Source organism: Magallana gigas, chromosome 5, assembly GCF_963853765.1.
Source record: "Magallana gigas chromosome 5, xbMagGiga1.1, whole genome shotgun sequence".
Taxonomy (NCBI): Eukaryota; Metazoa; Mollusca; class Bivalvia; order Ostreida; family Ostreidae; genus Magallana; species Magallana gigas.
This window is the reverse complement of record NC_088857.1, coordinates 4,292,501-4,309,563: the sequence shown is the minus strand read 5'-3', so window position 1 is coordinate 4,309,563 and position 17,063 is coordinate 4,292,501. Positions and strand designations below refer to the sequence as shown.

The window sequence follows — 17,063 nt, the reverse complement described above, 5'->3', positions numbered from 1 at the left end:
AATTTTTCAAATTTTCCACTTTGGCAGATATTGAACATCGCCAATAAAACAAGTGTAAAACTGTCGGGATCGGTCTGACCGCGTCCGTGGAACATGGCTGCCGATAAATCTAGAAATTTACGAACACTGTATGAAGAACGCTTTTGACGATGAGCTTCGTTCATTCATTATTTAAAGGCGATATATATCATAAAACATCATATATTTTGTATTTATAAAAATGCTTAAAGTATACCATAAAAAGTGAAATATGTACATGCAGACAAATCGTTGTATTTCCCACGAATTTCAACCTGTAAATTCAACCCAAGAGGTACCCAGAGCAAACACGAATAATTCAGTTCTTGACAATTTTATTACATTAATAAAAACTTGACACAATCAAATACGGACCAGAATCGAAGATAGGCGCCGTAAATGCAGGGAGACATTGAGGAGTTCGGGCGGAGTAGATCCCAGCGAGGATGTTGAATATACAGGCAACAAAAGGTAAGTCCCTTTTCTAAATCATAAAAAAATCGAACTGTTCCTTACATCATAATGGGAACGGTTTGCTCTGTTGGATAAAATTTCAGACTCTAATCCGAATACATCTCGTGTTTCTTATCAATTTTTAACAATAAACGTTTCATTCTTTGTTCGATCAGTTAATTTGATCGGTGTCTATAAATTATTTATTATATCCTTTTTATAACCCAGGCTTAGTTGTACATTAAACCCTGCTAAGTTTCGCCTGTAGTTTTTCAGCTTCGGGGCGCGGTACATGCTTTTGCTGTAGCATCCTTTATGGCTCTATATATCAAATCAATGAACAACTTTACGACTTACAAATATTTCACAAATACCATATCCACAGCTTAAATGAACGAATGTATAATTCAGTTTTTACTTCATCTCGCTAAATCTTCAGTTTAATGTTCCTGTCCTGTAATATTACCCGTCGCAGATAAATTAATGGCCTTTGGAAGCAGCCGCGAAGACCCATAAAGGATGTTTTAATTGGTTCTGCTAATAACCACGTGACCGGGGTAGCGCTGCAGACAGTTTGTGTCTTTTGAAGGAGGATGTTATATTTCCCTCTTCGTTTAATTTTTTGTGTCAATATGGAATATATACATTTGGATTAACGCTAATCCCTCTGTGCAACCGGGACAGCGTGTCAGGATATCTTCAGTAAGTACATGCACACCTAAATCCCAGCACAATCAGTTGTGTCTATCTACATGATAAACACGAATGTGATGAGATTGAAGTCAATAGTCCCTAATGACAAGACGATATTATTAATAGTCTTGATATCCGTCTTATCTGTCTGAGTAGTCTTGAACCGGAAGGAGAACAAAACTCAATAGTGATTACATATAACAACCATGAGTTTCATTTGAAATGTGTGCTCTTTTAAAGCAATTATAAAAAAGCTTTTCTGTAGACATTGTGATAATAAGCTCTATCTCACGCAATGCACGATTTTTGCATCGCTCTTTTGCCCGGCAATATCAGTTCTCGTCGTCACAGATGACGTAACACGTACACAATATGGCGCGAATATCAAATGGTTCATATCGATTACATGACTGACGAAGATCTGAATTTAAATCGATGTGTGTAGTAGAAGTGAGTAGACTTCTCGGAAAATGTAAGGCCTCTAGCCACATAACAAGTAAGTTTTTATTTTTATTTTTATATGGTCTCCATAAAACAAAGGATAGGAAATGTTTCCCCCCAACTCCATATCTGTTGTAAGTTTTAACGTTATATAGTGTACTCAGAAGATGCATGATTTAAGAGGTAATAAAGTTTTAAAAAGGAAAAGCCCGGTCGGTAAATATTGACAAGACTTTACTTAGGGGCGTTCAATGACATTGTGACATGGAAAGGAGCAATAAAACTCATTTCCAGGGTCCATATCTTTACGGGAGGGGATTTTAATGGCAGATATCAGTATTTGTACGATAAGGAAGTAGTTCGGCTTTTTATCGAATACTATGTATAAAGAGTGATGTTAAACACAACAACGCACACACATATACCCACCTATCATAACGCACACACATACCCACCTATCATAATGTTGTAATAGTAACAAATCGAACAGTTTTTAGAATACAAATTGTGCGTTTTTGACGGTGTTTTTACTAAAATTGAGTTCTTTAAATAGTAACAGGCCAACGATTGCCTTTATCAAGGTCTAAGATCAAAGCTCAACTTCCATCTGCTGATGGGTATTATACAAACTTTCCTGGGGGGAGAAAAGCCTTTATACAGTTTTATTCTGTTGAAAACTTGATCGCCATACATACCTGGTTTGAATTGTGTGCGATATTTAAGGTACATTACTCAAACACAAGACACTATCGTGACTGCAGTCAATTGCAATACAAACCCGTGTAAAGCGATTACAGCTCTCTGTGCTTGATCCATTGTTTCTGGTCGACATTGGGTCTTGAGGGGGTGAAATACTACTTGTTTGCATTTGTAGGATATAACAACCGGGTTTTTTTATTAAACAAAAATGAGAAGCATTAGTTTATAACAATGTAGAGGTGGAATCAACAGGCCTTATTTTTCTGAGGGGAAAAAGTAGATTTGTGTACGTTTCATATACAAGGAAGGCAAAACTGCATTAGATGATATTAATTTTGAAACTTGAACTGTTGTTATTTTCATCCTTTCTGCGACGAGTTATCGGGTCTACGTTCTGTGTTAGACGAGTAATTGTGCTTTAGTACGGGGACACATTCAATCGATGAGTGGAGAAACAATACAAAGAAATTCCTCTCTGCACAGGAATCCGTTGAACACAGGACCATTTTGGAGGCGAAGCTTATATCTACTCGTTGTAAGTTTTGTTAAATATCGAGGGGTATATGTGGTATTACACTGTTCCTAACATTTGTACCTTGTCTCTTGTTACTTTGTCTGTTGTTGGTGACATAACAAGTTACACATAATAGTGAAAGTCGGCTAAAAAGTTACACTTTTCTGAACGAAATGTATATGAAAACCTGCTCTGTGAAAATGAAGAATTGTAGAGATAGGCTGCTGTATGATGTGAAACAATCATACTTTGAACGGTAATGAGTAATGCGAAACGAATCATTTTAGGATTGCCAGGTCGTGGTGACACAAGCTTGAGTCGTGTAAGCAATATTTGGATGGTGTCAGTAGTTTTAGTGTACGCATTATTACAGCAATATCAGTTTGTGTCAGGCTGTCGTTACACAAGCTTGTGTTAGTGTATACAGCGGTGAAGTGGTGTCAGGTTGTGGTGACGCAAGCTTTATTCGTGTATACAACAGTAAAGGGATGTCAGGCTGTGGTGAAACAAGCTTGTGTTATTGTATACAACAGTAAAGGGATGTCAGGCTGTGGTGACACAAGCTTGTGTTATTGTATACAACAGTAAAGGGATGTCAGGCTGTGGTGACACAAGCTTGTGTTATTGTATACAACAGTTAAGTGGTGTCGGGCTGTGGTGACACAAGCTTGTGTTAATGTAAACAACAGTTAAGTGGTGTCAGGCTGTGGTGACAAAAGCTGGTATTAGTGTATGCAACAGTTTAGTGGTGTAGGCTGTGGTGACACAGTCTTATGTAAGTGTATACAACAGTTAAGTGATGTCAGGCTGTGGTGACACAAGCTTGTTTAAGTGTAAAAAACAGTTAAGTGATGTCAGGCTTTGATGACACAAGCTTGTATTAGTGTATGCAACAGTTTAGTGGTGTTAGGCTGTGGTGACACAGTCTTATGTTAGTGTATACAACAGGTAAGTGATGTCAGGCTTTGATGACACAACCTTGTGTTACTATAAACAACAGTTAAGTGGTGTCAGGCTGTGGTGATACATTTGATTTATTTTCGTGTATACAACATCTAGGTGGCGTCAGGTTGTTAAGTGGTGCCAGGCTTTTGTGATTAAAGCTTATGTTAGTGTATGTACACAACAATTAAGTGATGTCAGGCTGTGGTGGTTCAAGCTTATGTTAGTCTATAAAACAGTTGAGTGGTGTCAGGCTGTGGAGGCACAATAATGTGTTAAAATATACAGCATTAAAATGGTTGAAATGGTGTCACTTTGAGTTGGCACTTATGTCTGAGCACAAAACATTACTGTGGACACCGTATAGGTACATGTACATGTATGTGACGTTTGTGTTCGCTAATTATAATCCTTATCAGACCGAGATGACACAAACATGCGTTTGTGAGAACAACATTTAAATGGTGTCTGACTGTCAGCTTGTGGTGACATAAGCTGGTGTTAGTGTTTTCAATACTTTACTAATGACATGTTTAGGTGTGACAAGGTTACATTGGTATTAACAATAGTTGTGTCGAACTTCGGTGTATAGGTTTATATAGTTATGTGTTGGCAGTTCGTTGAAACACAAGCAGCCGTCAGTGTACGCAATTATTTAATGATGTCAGTCAATTATGCCAGCGTATGTAATATTTTAGTGGTGTCAATTTGTGGTGAAACATGTTTAAGTTAAAATACCTTAGATTCCAGTGACGTCAGTTTGTTATGACACAAACAAATGTACTGTACGGTAGATTTCCGTGGTATTAGACTGTGATTACACAGGACTGTTTTATAGTGTGCCAAAATTTAGTGGTGTCAGTTTGTGGTGACACAAGGCTGTTCAATAGTGTACGGAAATTTAGTGGTGTCAGGACTGTGGTAACACAAGGATGTTTTATAATGTACCAAAATTTAGTGGTGTCAGATTTTAGTAACACAAGTTTATCATTTTGTTTACTCAATAAGTGGAGTATGTGGTGAAAGAAGTTTGTTATTTCATGATTGCAATATTTCAGTGAATATATTTGTGGTAACCTACTTAATACTTCAATGGTTTTAGCTTGTGGGGGCATAGACTAGTGTTATATAAATGTTTGGTAGATTTCAGTGGTGTGAGTGTGTGGTGTCATAAGCTATAATGTTACTGTACGGTAGAATTTCAGTGGTATCAGTTGGTGTTTTGACAAGCTAGTGTTTTAAACGCACACTGTCTGTGGTGTCACTAGCCAGTCTTATATCAGAATCTAAATACACGGTTGTCAGTGGTTTTATACTAGTCTTTTAAGACATGAATGTGGTAGAAGTTGGATGTGAATTGATATTGAATCGCGGAGTGAGTTTAGTATTCAGACACACAGTTATTCTCCTGATATATTTGTGATATAACGGCCACTATGTGGCACGTATTTCTGCCACTATGTGGTGGATTAGTTTGTTAGCGGTATGCATATTATTCTAGTTGTCTTCCAGTAACTTCTGATTGTTGTGTCACAATTTTCCATTTGATGTCATCGGGTGACGTTTGTAATAAGTATGTGGGTGTGTAAAAATCTGAAAGGGGTTTCGGGTTTTTTTTTGCTTTTTTTTGGCAACATTATCTTCTTGGGATTGCTGTAGAGTGTTAAAGAAAATCATTGTGATGTCAGTTTGATTATATTCTTATTCAATAATATGTTTATGATGACTTAATTGATTATTAGTGTCTGTATGTGATGGCACTGCTGCATTGGGGTGTAAGTTTGTGTGGTCCCCGTGATGTTTTATATGTAATACACATTTATAGATTGGCCTTCATGGTAATGTTTGTTTTGAAGAGGGGAGACACATTTTTAGATAGATGCATTTAGATTGTGACACAAACTTTTGATGATGTTTAGAGACGCATTGAGTGGTCATTATACATTGGACAGTTTACGGCGGTATCAGTAAAGTAAACTTCCTCAAATACTGAATAAAGGCCGATCTTAATTATAAGAATTCCAAAACTATTTTATTGTGACAAATTACGTGTAAAATTACAAACTGATATCAATTTATAATTTGATATCCGTTTCATTTGTTTTTATATCTTTTTAGTACTTAAAATAACATGAAGTAAATTTGTCATACATATCGAGTTAGACAACAGAAATAATTTTTTAAATCAAATACATGTGTACGTAATCGTCAAATTTGAATACTAGTATTCAGAAATATTGAAGATATTCAAACCACGATTGATAATTAGTTGCCTGCTTCCATATATATAGATAATCATTTATCACACACGATTTTTAAGAACTATTTTTTTTTTTTGGCAACCAGTGCATTAAGTTAATTTCGGTGTTTGCATTACTCTGCAGAATCAAGGGTCTCTGGTACTTTAACGATAATGACTTGCTTCACATGCATATAAATGCTATAAATCATACCTTTAATAGGAAATAAACTGGCATAATAAAATGAAAATCATGATCATCAATTTTTTTTCATATCTAACTTAAGGTAAAACATCAAGCATTTTGTTGCCCTCTTTGAGGACAAAAGTATCTTTCTCATTATATAATGCGGTGCACTTTTGTTCTCCGAGAAATGATGATTTCTCTTGAATGTCTGTTTGACAAAGTGACACACATTAGAATTCCTTCCGATGATTTATTATTTAGATTCTTCATTCAGCAGTCATTTTTTTTATCTTGTCTATATTCAGTGTCACTTTATCACGGCAAGTGCCCCTTAATAACTACCTCCTAGTGATGTTCGAAAACCGTTTTGATTTTATTGTGTAGATTTGCAATTGCAATATAAGCATTTCTAAATGTTTTGAATCGATAAATCCATCTCTATTGCTTCTGATAACGTTTGCACTGGAGGAGTTATCACTCCTGATAATTCTACTTGCCCTGTCTAAAGTCCTTGAGCGTAATGGTGTTAACTTTGGTATTGTTGCAGATAACTTTCTCTTTTGGAATGTAGTGTCATCGCTTGGTTTTGTTTTTTATTTTTGTTTTTAACTGAAATGATAGAGTTATGAGGAAAAATAAATTTGAATATACTAGAACAATAAAGCAGCATGATAAAAATAAAAGAAACTTGGAAAATGGAATTTAGAAAAAAAAATATATTTTTTGCTATTTAAGATAAGGATTATTACTCATGAAGCAGTAACCAATCAGAGATGACCTTACAAAACTGTCGCAGTAGTTGACAAGGGGAGGTAACTTAGTGTCTAACACCTTCGCAATAATATAAGCGTGATCCGTCATATTAACAGGGAGCATGACAGCGGCTTCCTTTGATGTTACAATTATACTGTGACCTAAATCACCACTGATAGAAATAACACAAACTGGTAATAAAGTCGTCCTACGGTCCATGTTTATCCAACTCAGTTTTATCCTTTACAACCGTTTCCTATCTACAAAGAAAAACGTTTAAGAATATTCACAAATTTGCTGAAAAATACAAGTGAAAAGAACAACTCTAATTCCTGCCGTCGGATTGGTGGAGGAGCTGGGTTATTTTTGCACTCCTTGGTGGCCGGGGACGCGTACTGATGGACTGTGGGGTCAATCCGTACACTGGTCACTAAGTGTCCGACGATTTTGATTAACAATGCCGGGTTGTGACACGTCGTCCATTTTCTTTCTGTAGCATGGTGGTCATATGATGAAGTATCGCAGATATTTTATTATTTATCGTTACATTTCAGTTTGTTGATTTTTATGATGATATTTCGTGGTATCTTAGCGGTTGGTCTCCGCGGTGTCCGAACACAAAGTAATTTTTCTAGACTTTTGTTGGATCAAGAATTTATTGTAATAGTAAAATAATACTTGTTTTGCCAGGACACTTTATTTACCACCTTTTTGCGTAGAAAATACAGAAATATATTTATTATCATTAATAATTATTTAAAGAGATGTGAATATTAAAAAATACTGCAATATTTTTTAAATGTTCTTGCAATTCATATATTTTAAAAATTAAAAAGCGTTAGTAAAACTGTAGAATCAAAATCTTAATTTATATGACTAGAAATTTTAACAATATATTGAAAAAAATATATAGAGAATATAAATAGCAACGAATATGGGGAAGAAATAAAAGCAGAATAAAATTGTGTTCCATCTGACAAAATTTAATATCGGACCAGAACCCCTAGAAATCAAATTCTGGCGAAGCCAGGGAACCGATGTACATCAACAGTATTGACTTTATGCAAACAAATTAAAAAAGCTGGCAGGAATCCGCGGAAGGTGTAGAGTGATACATTCGGCAGGGTGGCTGCACGGAACCAAGGAAGCCCAATCTGCTTGAGAAATCTGGGCAGTGGATCAATAAATAAGTCACTTCAAATGGAGAATCGCTATCACGGCTCCTGATTCATTTCTTTGTTTTCTTTATTAAATATTTCTGCTTTCCTCAGTGATATATTCTCAAAGGAAATTATAGAAAATTCTTTTCTGCTTTTTTTCTTTTCTTTAAGGATATAGAATCATTTCTTTATTTTTTTCGACTTAGAGAAAGGAATATAATTTTTTTTATATTTATTAAAAGTATTTATATTTTACAATTATATTATACATAACAAAATGTAAATACTTTAGGGGAAAAATAATAATTTAAATATATTCATATTTGAAGCTTGTAACTTCTTTATATGCATGAAAATGTAAAAAAAAAAAAATTATAGATTGCAAATTTTCTTTTGTTTTTTTTTTATTTTTAGTACTAAAATAGCAAACTTTTTGATAAACTGGAAATGAATCAAATGATAAAATATAATTCAAAATAAAAAATAAATTATGAATAATGAATCAATAGAAATATACATTCATTTGCATATATTTATCTTTTTTATTAAATAAATAATTGCGTTAAATGAATAAAAGAATAAATAAATAAATGAACACATAAAAAAATTTATTTCAAACGAACCAATTTTTTTTTTAATAAATAAAACTCGAAAATTTATAAATATATTTTTAATACATTATTTTCATCAAAGGAATAACTAAAACAGTTTAAAAATAAAATATTTTGTACAGTAAGATGCGACAATAATCAAAAAATTGCTCTTAAAAGTACGAACATTAAAAATAAGTATAAAAGGTATTTTTTTAAAAAAAAAATAGCATGCAAGAAATATTTAACACAGTGTTAGATAAATCTTTTTAAAATTTGTACGAAATTGCGAACGATTTTGCATGTAAATGAATTGTTACTTTGAAGTCGAGGGTAATACTAAATAAAAAACCACTTTTGCATGATGTATTGAGTTGTATTTTTAACTCGCTAAGTACCTGCATGAATTAAAGCAAGGAAATAAGGTCAAATAATGTTTTGTAAATAATCAATAACAGTACGAAAACACGAGCTAATTGCAGTCAAATTCTATCGCTGTTTGTTATCCGAGTTTCTTTTATTTCGTTTTATAGGTTCTGAAATCTATACTGGCATTTATACCTAATTACCACATTTTATGAAGATTTTATCAATGAGGCATTTTCAAAATACAATTCGCCTTTCGATCTTGGCCTAAATAACGCCAGTATCAACACTGTGTAGAACTTATCTGATTACTGATTGGTCGGCTGATGTTTATGTAGAAGTTATTACGCGTTGAGCTGAAAGTAGTCCGTATTGAATGAAAAGCAAGGTTTTTATCGTATTTAGAAATTCAAAATAGTTATATTGGATTAAAATAAGTCACTTATTTGATAATAAACAAAATTATGATAATAGAAAATATTTCTTTAAAACTTTTTTTGGATATATGCTTATTCTTTTTGTATATCCACCCTCGATTTTCAACCCTGCGTGAGAAATTCAAGAATGGCTTGTAATCATTCTTAAAACCTGCTGAAGTCCATAAATAATACTCGGAACATCAAAGTGCCAAGAAAAGATTGGGAGATCGGGGGCTTTCGGAAATATTAGAACTCTCCTGTCGCTGAAAACCATAAAAATACTGACACGAGTTTTATAAAAATGATGGTATCTTTGCCCGGCTCCAAAGAAGGGAGGAATGAGATAAAAGCAATGGAAGTTTTTATTTTTAAAATCTGACGAGAAATGAGAGGTGATACAGAAAGTGAACATGCCATTTTATGTTGATATTATTGTCGTATTAAATGATACTGCAAAGTAAATAGCTATAAGATTGAGAGTTACACTTCTTTTAGGGACATTAATGTTTACAACTCAATATTTATAAAATTAGTTTGAATTATTCTTGTTAACAAGGATCAATGATCTGTCAGTGGTTTCAGTAATAAACCCTCAAACTTATCACTTTCTGTAATTTTAGACATATTGTGGTACAATAAATGTCTATACATTAGCTCGTTAGTAAGTTTGTTTGAATTTCATCAAGGCAGAAAAAAGTGAAAACCTATATGTAGTCAACATCCATATGTAGAGTTAATTATCCATCAGTACTCTGAATATAATCTAAAAGTATTTCAGAGTGGGGTATTCTAAACAGGGAAAAACATTATTCATTTTAAACTGTCGTTTAAAAACTCATTTTCTCTGTGAAAATTCTGGCTGATTAAATGTTGGTTTAAGGCAATATTTATCAGAAAATATGGAGCAAGTAACCGAATACAGTGTCCATTGTGGCGGGTATCTCCGCTGGGGGGACCACACAAAAGCTAGGGTGAAAATTAATAGCTATTCCAACTCCCAATTCCTTTAGTCAGTTTAGAGGTAAAGGTCTGATGTTACCTGTAGTTTTTGGAAGTCACGAAAATAACTCTAAGAAGTTAAAAACAATGTTTACACATAAAAGAGATAAGGTTACCTTTGGGTAATAAATGCACATTTTTTAATCCAAATCCGGGCAATGAAAAGTTTCCAATTTTTTAAAACTTATTTAAAACTGAAGAGCTTGCACGGTCATGTCGGTGCTCTTTACTATTAAACCCAACCCAGGCAAATGGTCAAGTATCAATAAATATTTTCTGCTGTAAAATCATAAATATTTCATGAAAAGTAGTATTATAAATCTGCCAAAAAAACATGATAAAATGGGGGCTGGAGACCGTAAATTGTTCATTCTTACTCTTGTAACCGCTGGATATACAGAAAATGCAGATATCTGCATTCTAAGGACTTTGTGTTTTGGTCCTTTTAGGCCTAGGGTGCTGACAAAACATTTGAAGTTTATGCCAGAAGCCATTCTTCGATAGACCTAAGTCTTGGGATTGGGTAATGGTAGTGTGTCGTATGCTATAGCTCATGGGCCTACAAGGCCGGAACTACTTTTTTATTCCAAAATGGCGGATTAACTATCATCGCCTATTCAGGAAAAACATCACAGACTGTTTCCGAAAAAATCTATTTTTACACAGGTTTGTTGCTTTCAGTTAATTCAAAGAGAAGTCGACTGTACGTCTTTCTCTTTTTTACCGTGATGACGACTTAAATTGAAAATCGCTGCTGGGGGGAGTGGCAAATGAAAACATTTCGCCTAAAAACTCAAAATAAATGTCCCGGACAAAAGAGTATGCCATTGGCCGCCCTCGCAGTCCGATTAGCCACACAAGACCATTTTCTGTGGTTGTTAACATCTTAAGCTGGTGTTCATCAAATAATGTCGGGGGTTTATCTCGGATTCTCCTTTAATATTAAAATATATTTACTTTCTTCATTTATTTCAGAATTAGAATATTTTTATTTTATTTTATGTTTCATCAATACCGAAGAGCAAACATATGCATGAATGAATTGTCAGATTTATTAGTTTTAAGAATTAGAACTAGCTTAGATAGCGAATTATTCATTCCTTACTTTAAATTGTGTTGTAGAATAATCAAATATTATTTTGGTAATTTCAAACAAATTCACATTGAGATATCTAATTATCATTTTTCTAAGAGCTTATTATGGAAGATAACAAAAAATGGATAAACGACATTAAAGAAATTGATAAATTAATACATTACTCACAAATAGAAAAACGCAATTATTACATTACATTATTAAAGATAGCTTTACAACATGCAGGAAAAAATAAACAATGTTTATTTATTCTTTTTAAAATAGTAATTTTTTTAATCATTTAGATGTATCCTAATAAAAACTGAGAGAAAAATTATATTATAAACACCTGAAATAAATAAAAAAAAATTTAAAAAAACCTTAAACACTTAAAAAAAACAAAGATAAAACCATAATTTTGCATTTAATGTTTTTTCATTTTTAACACGAAGTTCTGTCTGTGAATTCTCGGGGTATATTTAATGAAGAGCGACATCGGGGGGACCGGTCAAAATCGTGACTTTAGATAACACATGCCCTCGTGTGTCGTATATATTACAAGTATGAGTCCAGTGGGTGCCACACACGTGGATGTCCGGCCATAAGGTCTGTCGGGAGGGGGCAGCTCGGGTTATCGACCCACGGTCCCTGGTCGGCCATTGGAGGATGGTGGGGCGTGGTCCTCGTATTCTTCAAGGTCCTTGAACAGGGAACAAGACATTAAATGCTTTTTTACATTGAAATGACATTACATGATTCCAAATATAGAGACACAAGTTGCATAAATGATGTGTCATTAATCAATAACTGTTGGGTTTATGTAACGATTGCAAACATAGAATATTCAAAAGGTTTTTGAATTTTTTAAATTTATCATTTAAAGAAAAATTTAAACAATTGATTTAGAACTAAAACTATCTAAAGAGTATTTTGTATTTATATGGATATAGTTTTTCGCATGATCATCAGTCTTATTTAGCAGTACTATTCGAGCATGCAAGTCAGTGGGGTGAAATAAAAATGAAATGCTTTTGAACTAAGGTAGACTGTGTTCTCGTATATATAGATTTATGAAAAGTAGAACCTTTATACCAATATATTTATGAATGTTAGATTACAAATTAATCTCTCTCTCTCTCTCTCTCTCTCTCTCTCTCTCTCTCTCTCTCTCTCTCTCTCTCAATGACTTCATGAAGAATTTAAAATCAAAGAAAAGCATATTCAAGGTTAACTTGTTGATTTGGGAAATCATTGAAATTTTTTATCTCAGTTTTAGGTGTCACTCTTTTCGCCTGGTTTAAACATCTACGGAGAGGGTACCTTCTGATGCGGCCTAGCTTTGGCTGTTTTATGACGTCTCCTAGATTCAGGTATGTCATTGACAATGGGGGAGCAAGCTGGGTCCCTCCTATACAACAAGTCATGTCGTGTTCATGAATTCCTCGTCCCACCTGCTTCCGCGTCTAAATGAATAGAGTCTTGATATTCAACCGAAGTTTATAGTGTTAGCTATATGAAAAAACACCGTTTTAAACTGTTTTAATATATAAGAAAAACATAATAATATATACATGTATGCAAATGATATAAAATATAATTAGATATAAATTAGTGATATAAAAAATAATATTATATATGATATAAAAGAAGATATAGCGTGTCTTCTTTAAGAATTACTTGAATGATCAGTTCATGTATGTTAAAAAACGCGTTAATTTTCTTATGATTTTTCACGTTAAACAGAAGCCACAGAGAGAGAGAGAGAGAGAGAGAGAGAGAGAGAGAGAGAGAGAGTCAAGTGCAAAGCTTACCATATGTTCATGAAACAATATTCGTGTCACCTTAAGTTTAACATTACTTATAGACATTTCCGTTACTTAGACCGTATGCTATAATGTGTAGTTTTAAAGCTGGCCTTGGAACAAACATTTTTTTCATAATTTGAAAAATTTGAAGAAAGTAAATACCAAGCCTTGAAGCTATGTTATTTTTCAAAATCCTAGAACACACGAAACACTGGGTTCCCGTGCCCCGGGGAGGTTGATCCGCCAACACCTTGGAGCCGCATGTACCAATCTCTGCGCCGTACTTTGCGCCTTGCTTCGTATGTGAACTTGCAGGTGCATATTATATTCATGTTGCCATGGTATGGACAGTTGACACTTAACCTCTTGACGTAGATAAGTCACGTGATATTGCATTTCCTGGTAAAGATTCAAAAACGGATTTGCAATTCTCTTTCGTAGACTACACTGAATACTTTGCAAAATACAGAGGGGCGATATGTCTAAAGGCTTAATTAAATTTTCTTGGACTATTTGTTGTTTATTTTACATTTTGCAATTCTAGATTTTTTATACCCTTCATTTCTTTAGTTTCTCTAGTGTTAATTTAACATGAACCGATATTATTGATATCGTTGAATCGTTTTAAAAATAATATTCCTGTTTTAAATATTCATCAATCATTTTCATTAAATCTGTTATTAAAATAATATAGGGTTAGTCACATTCATTTTATGTATATATCTCACGCAATGTTTTGATACGTGGAATTTTCAGAATAAGGAGTTCTTGAAAAAATAGGTCCTTTATTTTAGTAATTCAGGACGCGTGAAAGTCTTTAAACCCAAGGTTAATTAAAAATGACTAGGTGTATTAAAACTAAATCAAAAGGCGGCAGGTTAATGGCGATGATACGATGGAATTAGATTAGGATCGATCACGGGTGATAACTGGCCATGAACTTGTTGTTTATGATTGGTGTGCTTGTTTAAATAGATTATCATTATTGACCTTTGTTGGCTTATGACTTTGTTGTATTGTTGTGTTTTATACTGTTGTTTTTTTTAAATGTTTTGTTGCTGATGGATTGTTTTGTCGTGTGTTGTTTGTAATTACTTGTAACCATGTTGCTGTGCTGGGTTGCTGTTTGATAGAATAAACATATCTCGCGTTGACTTCCATTTCGCTGGTATTACCCTATGAATGTTTATATATTTTCCTTGTTTACTGTGCCTGTTGATGACTTTCTGTGTTGCACGTTGCTGGTTTTTTGGTAATTTGCAAAGGGTTGCTGTATCAGGTTTTGCTGCTGTACTGCTTGTTGCGGTGCCGATCATCCATACTCGTAAAAGCCATGTCTTTTTTACCCTGTAGAACCGAGCGAGTGTAGCCGGTAACACAGCTCGTTTCTGAGGGTTCACAAGACTTTGGATCATGCTGCTGATGTCTGTCTGATTGTCACGTAAAGCTGTACACATATCTCTTGAGTTGGCCGAATTGTTATTTCTTTTAATTTGATTCATATATAGAATTCCTGAAAATTGTGAGATCATATCAAAATTGAATTATTTCAACCATTTCAATCTTCTTTCTATGTGTATAACGAAATTGAAGGGGACTATTGGCTGTTTAACTTACATTCTTCTCTCTCTCTCTCTCTCTCTCTCTCTCTCTCTCTCTCTCTCTCTCTCTCTCTGTCTCTCAGGAAATGCGTGAAGATTCTTTGACTACATGTAGTTCTTATGGGTTTTGTTCCTATAACGTTGCCTGATATTGTTTAAATCATTTTTCTATGTATGAGTGCAGGTTTCGTGACTAAAGCCTATATTGTTACAGTGGGAGGAAAGGTTCCTTATTTATATATGATATACAGACTGCATCTAAAGAGCATCCGAAGTATTCATAAGGTTGGCTTCCTACCATATTAAGCGTCAGATGATTTACTTATTCTTCTCATGAAATACTTATCTAAAGTAAAAAGGTTTTAAACTGTAAAATGTACTTTAATGTAATTGCTAAAATACAAATGGTAGTGTTTGTTTTATTCCATTTTGAAATGAAAATGTCACAAGTTATTGTTATTGTTTAAAAAAAAATTAAATTCTTAAAAAAAAAATTGTAAAAGTTTCGATTCTCACAAATTCAAATTTTACATAAAGACACCTTTGAACTCGATAGTTATCCCAATTTGTTTTAGGATATATTTTTGTTTCTTTTTGATTTGCCGAAACATTTGCAATTTTGATAATGATTTAATAAGCATTCTGAACAACACCGATTAAATTGATTTTATGTACATAAAGATAAAACGGAGGTACAATTTAACATGTACATTTTATATATTATTAAACTAATGCCTGTAATGCGATTGCTAATGGCAAAAACGGAATATCGGAGACTCTAATAATAATTAATTCTAGAAGAACATTAGATAAGTTAAACAAGGTGTTCTTCGATTGATCGCTAAATAAGTACACTTTTATCTATGTACCTTACACATGTTTACAGATTAGTGGTCCGATAGAGTATTGATAGGTCTTTTTCGGCTGCCTTGTTTACAAGATTATCTCGGGTCAGATCTACAACTTAACCAGGTATCGGCATTTAATAGCGGTTTAACTGCTAAAGGCGAGGCTAAATTCACACTTTTAAATGGAATCTTTTTCTTGTGATTTACTTGTGAAAGCTAAAATAATTAAATAGTTAAGTATATAAAAAGTCACTACATTAACGTTAAAACTTTGAAATAATAAAAACGCGGTGATTTGAAAAGTCATTAATGTCATCAACAAGCAGTGCAAATAAATCTTTTGACAAAAGAGTGAAACAGAGAAAAAAAACTGTTTTTAAATTTTGTTTTAAATTATATTTTTACCTGCCTTTTTGTTGTTTACTTTTTTATGCAAAATAAAATGGTAAATAGCCCAGGGAAACTCCTCCACTCAAGCCTTGTTTCAATAATCTGCATATAAATCACAATGCATAAGCTTATTAAAATAGATAGGGTGACAGGCTGGCATCTGTTTCGAGCAATTCTCTTAGTTTTATGGCTCTGGGTTTGGGTCTACTGCCAAACGCCGTAAATTTGGTCTTTAGCTCGTAATTTGCGGAAAGAGCAAAAAAAAAACTACTACCAGAACTATTTATGAATGACTGAACAAGTTAGGTGACAAATTAGTTTCATTTTATTTTATTCCTGAATTGACAGATATTCCAGCTAGTTCGGTAGCTCGTTCAAAACTTCTTATTAGACAAGATATACGGGCTAGACTCTTCCATGTTTTTATAAGCGTTTGTTATCTGTAAACTGTACCCAGTAAATTCAAGAAAGTTTATATATATATAGAAAATAAGGGAACGCATCACTCTTGTTTTAGCTTGTGTTTTAGCTTCTCTCATCAGTAACGTATCCATTGCTCATCGTTGTGTCTGTAAAATAAAGTGTCTAATGAGTTTTGGCACGTGCATTTTGCATCAACCTACGGCAAATATTTCATCCACCACCCCGTGACCTAGCCTTCTCTTTTTCTTTTTATCCATTTCTTTCTCTTTTTCTAACTTTTTTTCCGTACCCCTCTTTCTCTCACACAGAGTCGTATTCAATATGGATTTATTATAATTTATTAGAACTTATTCAAATCTTGAATCGCATGTACACTATTATTATACTTGAAATTTGAATTTTTACGAATTAAGTTATAAATAAATATAAATAAATGCATAAAAATGAA

The 17,063-nt window shown here is 33.5% G+C and overlaps 2 long non-coding RNA genes across 5 annotated transcripts in view; one reads left to right on the top strand and one right to left on the bottom strand.

Annotated features, from left to right (window-relative positions):
- Positions 1–392: 392 nt before the first annotated feature.
- Positions 393–17,063, top strand: part of LOC117691994 (uncharacterized) — a 41,894-nt gene continuing 25,223 nt past the window's right edge. Inside the window, exons 1-2 of one of the 4 annotated variants that reach the window (XR_010714170.1) lie at positions 393–489; positions 12,819–12,918. This is a non-coding gene — a long non-coding RNA (uncharacterized lncRNA). Of the gene's footprint in view, positions 490–767; positions 1,174–10,852; positions 11,140–12,818; positions 12,919–17,063 lie in introns of those variants that run through there. The other 3 variants (XR_010714169.1, XR_004603641.2, XR_004603574.2) reach the window with 3 other exon arrangements.
- Positions 11,947–13,684, bottom strand: LOC117692288 (uncharacterized). The gene is made up of 3 exons (XR_004603777.2): positions 13,516–13,684; positions 12,869–13,011; positions 11,947–12,248 (listed from the first exon to the last, which is right to left on the bottom strand). It is a non-coding gene; the product is annotated as an uncharacterized lncRNA (long non-coding RNA).